Raw genomic sequence first — 6,010 nt, forward strand, 5'->3', positions numbered from 1 at the left:
TACTTTTTGTCTGAGCTTCACTTCCTCTGAAAAGAGGACTGTTCATCTTTGCCTCACTGAGGCAGGATAGATGAGAAGACAGGGAAATTATATTATCTTTAACAAATATCAAAAGGATCAGACTCAGGAGTTGAAATCAGAAAGTAATCTAAAAAGTAGCTAAGCTCCCTTCCTACCACACTTATTTCTGGATGCTATGTTATAAGATTAGAAGACCTAAGAGGGGCTTTCTAAATCTGCTTTCTCCTTTGAAATAGAGGAAGGGCTATCTAAATGGACTTTCTTTGAAATGATAAAAATCTAAGAATTCTTCATGAATGGGTAGATTCAGAAAGAAAGGATGTAATTGTTATGTGGGCCTCCCTCATCTTATCCACTCAGAACTATTGCCTGAGGATTAGGAGTTGCTAGACCACCTATATTTTCCTAGCTCAGAAAGTTCAAAAACTACAGATAGAAACTGTCATTTGAGTCTTTAACCTCCTATGTGGAAAACAGGATGTATATCTTTCTTTTTTTAATGCTTTAAAAATTTATTTATTGTCAAAGTGATGTACAGAGGGGTTACAGTTTTATACATTAGGCACTGAGTACATTTCTTATCAAACTTGTTACCTCCTTTCTCATTTTTCTCTCCTCCTCCCCATGAGCTGTACAGTTGGATTACAGCATACAGTTTTGGAAGTATTGCTGTTGCATTGGTTTGCCTTTTACTTTTTGTCTATCCATTTTTATTTCTTTCTTTTCCATTTCTCCATACATTAACCCTGTTATACTAAAATCCTTGTTAAAACTTTTGTTTTGTGAGATTCTCTCTTTTATGAGATACCCTGAAATTCTCTTCTCATGAGAGTCTTGGGGACTTGTGGCTCTGTGTGAAAGCTTGGAAGCTGAGGGACACCCTCACCCAGAAAACAATATCTTCCGTGTAGACCCTTTGTGAGCTGTGAGGGTTGCATGTAGTCACTGTGAAACAGGCAATTATATTTTCCTCATATTTAAGTCAGTTACTACTCTGTGTTCCAAACATTAAAGTGAAAACACAGCTTGAATGACAAGATATTTGTGACCCTAAAACCTCCAATTCTTAAAATTGTTATTATAAAGGTGATGTACAGGGGGTTTACGGTTACATAAGTCAGGTAATGAGTACCTTTTTTTTTTTTTTTTGACAATGTTACTCTTTCCCTTGCTCCTCCCAGTTTTTCCCTCCCATCCCCACCCACAAGTTGTATAGTTCATCTTCAACATAGTATCTAGTGAGTACCACTGCTGTATTTGTTCACCCTTTGTTTCTCCATTTCTATGTCTCTCCTTCCCTTCCTATGACACATAAATGAGCAAACAAAATAAAAGGAATAGAAAATAAAAACAGCAACAAAGAAAATACCTCTTGTTTGACCAGAGTTGAATAGAAGGGTTCTGAGCCTTAAGGCTCGGAAAAAAGTTTGATTAAAAAATTAACTTACTGGTAGCACTGGGGTTTGCTAGACATTCCCAGCCTCTGATTTTATTTAAATTGTTGCATTTTATTTTTGAGATGGGGTCTTACTATGAAGCCCTGGCTGGCCTTGCACTTGTGACCATTTTGCCTCAGTTGTCACAGTGCTAGTATTATAGGCATACAGCACAATGCTTAGCTCCCTAGAGTTTTCAAAGGAGAAAAACCTGCTTGTTAAACACTCGTCTAGACAAAAAGAAATTTCCAGGACTATCTTCAACATTTTACTTGAAACGATATTGGATCATAAAAATGAGTTGAATGAGCTTGACATTGCTATGGAAACTCAGGGACCCAAAGGTTCTAGTCATTGAGAAATCAACTCTATGCTATTTGCTTTGAATATTATCAATTCTTGACCACAGTAGGATTTTACAAACTTCAATGAGGTATCATGCTTGAACAGAGAAAAGAAGCAGTTCTCTGATGTTTGACTTCCTCACCTTGCAGAAAGGTGGGCTCTGTGTGTGTGTGTGTGTGTGTGTGTGTGTGTGTGTGTGTGTGTGTGTGTACTCTTAATGTACTATCAGAGATCCAGGGATATAGAGGGCATAACCTTGAAGATGGATGTATCCTGTACTTTCTGAGAATTATGCCAGAGATTTCCAGAGCTATGAAAACCCCACAAAAGCTCATATAAAAGAAAAGGTCATTTGTGATCAAGTGTCTTGATTCACTCCCTGTTGCTATAAAAAGTATTGGAGACCAAGTAACTTGTAAAGAATAGAGATTTATTTAGCTCATTGTATGGAGGCTGTAAGTCTATCACCAGTTGGCCAGATCTAATGATAGTCTTGTTCTATGTCATAATGTGGCAGAAAATACCAAGTGGGAGCAAAGAGACAGAACATAGCAAATGGATAACCTAACAACTCCTTCTTGTAGACAATGAAGCTAGTCCTTTGAGTAAAGCTTCCATTCCTCTTAAGTTTCTGCCTTCCAACACTATCACAACCAAATTTCAGTGTAATTGTCAGAGTGGCCAAACCATACATAGCATCAACCTATCAGCAAGACACTTATGTCCGCTTTGACTCCCTTTCCCTAGTCCTTGCCCACTCTGGCGATAAGGGCGTGAGACAATGAGGAAGTTGACCAGGGCTTTTGTTAGTGTGTTTCCACAGCAGCAGCCCTAAACCCTCATTTCAGGGTTTTCCATTGAACCAGCCATTCTACTGAATGGATGGTGCCTATTCATGGGACAAAAGGGATCATAAGACAATCACTCTCTGGGGTCCTGAGCATGCACAGCTAAGTCATGGGCCTGCCTATGTGTTTTTGGCAATGCCTCCTCCCTAGGGATCATCAGGAAATGTGTGGGAGTGTGCTTTAATTGTCACAATGGTTAATGGAGAGAATGCTTTGGCATATACCAGGCAAGAACGTGGGATACTAACCATCTTAGTATTCCCAGAATTGTCCTGTTGGAAATGCTAACAGTGCCCCCACTGAGACACAATTATGGACTAGGGCAGGATTACCTCTTCCCTGGACACACTTTAAAAAGAAAATGGGGGACAAAAATAAAGGTGCATTTTGATATGTCCCCATTCATGTTTATCCACCACATCTGTAACGTCTGAATTGAAATTACTTTGGAGATATGAGAACAATTCCTCTTGGATGCTCAGTCTCCTGGCTGCTCAGATAAAATAGGCCTCCAAATGGAATGTAAAACATATGCAGGATCTAGGGAAGTGCCACGAGTATGGGCTATTGCAGAAGTCTGGAATCTGAAGAGTCCTGGCACAGCTTATAATGCTGTGGTGACTGAAGGACTGGATAAGTATCAGGATTGATAGACTGAGTCGTGCCTTGTTCTTGTTCACGAAGCCTCTAAATATGCTTCCTCACTGAACAAAAATACTTGCCAATGTGACTAATTGGAAATCTTGAGATGAAGCTATTATTTGATTATCCAGTGTGGACCACAATATTCACAAACAAGAAGAAAGAGAATCCGAGTCAGAAAAAGGAGATGCAATGATAGAAGTTGGAGTGGTGCATTTTAAAGATGCAGTGAAGCCCATAGGTTTTAAGAAGCAACTACAAGAAAATAGATCCTCTTCCTAGACCCACCAGAAAGGACCACAGATCTGCCAACACCTTGATTTTAAACCCCTGAGATTCATTTTGGATGTCTAATCTTCAGAGTTGTAACAGTTAATCTTTCCATGTTTAAATGATTACATTTGTGGTCATTTATTCTTTTCCTATTCCTACTGTTAACAAAAGAATACATCTGGTTTAAAGTGTCAAAGAGGAGTTCTTACTCAAGAGACCTAAGTAGTTCTCAAAACTTTACCTAGGACTCTACAAGCCATAACATGCTATTTTTTTGAAGTTTCCATGGAGACAAGAAAGCAGCCTGGCAAAGCTCTCCCTTCAAATTCTGTCAATAATTTGCAATCATAGCACATGGCTATGTGATATAAATGTATGTGCATGTAGGACAAAAAATCCAAATGAAACCAAAAGGACTTCTGTGTTACTGTGGTTTATTTCTCACTACATTGCTCCCTTTCTTTGCATGAACTCTTGAACATTTGCTCTGATCCATCAAGGAGATCAACTAAGCATTCAAGAGTTTCCCTCACCCTAACGATTCCTTGACTAGATCTAGCATAATTGCAGATCTGGGAGAACTCTTGATTAACAGAGAAAAATAAAAATGAGAGAAAAATAAAGCAGACAGTTTCAGAAAAACAATGGCCCTTTGCTGGCAAGCTTGAGCATTTACATAGCCATTAACACCATCACCATTTTCAACCCTTTCTGATGACATGTGCATCTACCAATGTGTCTTTTCCCTCTTCCTCAGACCATACATAAATATTTAGCTATAAACTTCAAAACAGAATAAAGCCAGACTTGTAGTTTATTTGAAAGGAAAGCTTCATACCAAATACTTAAATCATTAAGGAGAAAAGACAGCCGGGCTGGTTGTAAAACTTGAGATTAACTAGTAGTCAACTCAGATTCTCTTACAGCTGGCTTTTTAAAAATTCCCTTCAGTGGGAAAAATGTTAATTTGCTCAGAATTTGATATCCTGAACACTGAGTCTAGGTCTCTCTGGATGGTCTGTTTTCTCTCAGGAATACTTAGTTTGGCACAGGGAAAATGAAAACAAGTTATTTCAAAAACAGCATTTCTGGATAGCTATTTTCTTTGGAAGTTAAAAAAATAAAACATCTATGTCAAATAAAAGTCTCTGCAATCTCACTTTGTCAAATAAAAAAATGCATAGAATAGAGTCCCCTGGTGGCTTGTGTCTGTCTTCAAGGCCTAAAATAAAACCTTCAAAAGCCAACCTATTTCCTTTTGTCCAATGAATAATTGGGAAAGAGAAATTGAATTTTATGTGTGTTAACAGGAAACAGTATAGTGCAGACTTAACCTTGTGCATATGGCATTCAGTTTTGCTACAGATGTAGGAAAAATAGCTAATGTGTATTGTTTTGTATACTTTATAGTTTCACTACATTAAGAAGCCTAAACTCACAGCTCTCTACATAGGGCCTTACATTTGCTGACAATCCAGCTATAAAATGTGTGATTAGTAGGTTACATGCAAGTGAGTTGAATGCAATTTAGCACCTGCCGAGCATTGAAGGTTCACTGGTTTTCCCACAAGACTCTGGCACCTGTCTGGTCCCTATTTGATCCTGTATAATGCATTGTTTCTGCTTGACCTTTTCAACAACTTTGTGCCCGTCTCTGATGCCATTTGGTCACCCACCTCTGTGGCCACAGCACAGCGCCTGCTTTTCAGGAAACTCAGACTCCAACTTGCCTACACCCTTCCACCTCAATGACAATTCCCAGGTCCCATGGAGACCTATTACCCTTGACCCCTCCTTTTTTTCTTCTTTCCATCCAGCTTGTGTTTTTTGGCTCATCTAAGTATCCATCTCAAAAGCGGGATCAGGTTCAATGTCCCGAGTGCTGAAGAAACTATGGTGCACATGTCCCAAGAGTAATTTAAAAAAGTGTAAGGAAGTCCAAATTCTAATTTGCTTTTCATGTGACTACTTGGTTTTTTAAAGGAATGGAGGGAGGTAGACCTGTTGGATTTCCTGAGGCCTGTTGTGACCCAGATAGCACACCCTGAAGGTCTTGGCCACTGGGGCAAGGTGTGTTTATCATGTGGTCTTTCAGCTCTCAGGACTGTCTTCTTAGCTCATCTCTCTCTCTGCTGAGGCCCATGGGAAATTTTAGAATTTTCTAGACCTCTTGAGAGCCAGAGAGGCCTATAAAAGGAGAAATGGCCCAGACCCTCTTTCTGCCTCTCTTACCTATCCTACTGAGGTTGGTACTTCAATGTAGCTGCTGACAAGGGCCACAGATGAGCTGCATTCTCTGGGATGTAGGAGGGACTGAAGTCAAGAGTCCTGCCTTCAGTTGCTCCTTCCTCTGACTGATGCTTCCTTCCTCTCTGATTGACCTATCTAACCTATCATTGGGAAATTCTTCGGAGTCGGAGACAGCTGGACTTCTGTTCTAGAAAG

Source organism: Perognathus longimembris, chromosome 4, assembly GCF_023159225.1.
Source record: "Perognathus longimembris pacificus isolate PPM17 chromosome 4, ASM2315922v1, whole genome shotgun sequence".
NCBI classification, from domain to species: Eukaryota; Metazoa; Chordata; class Mammalia; order Rodentia; family Heteromyidae; genus Perognathus; species Perognathus longimembris.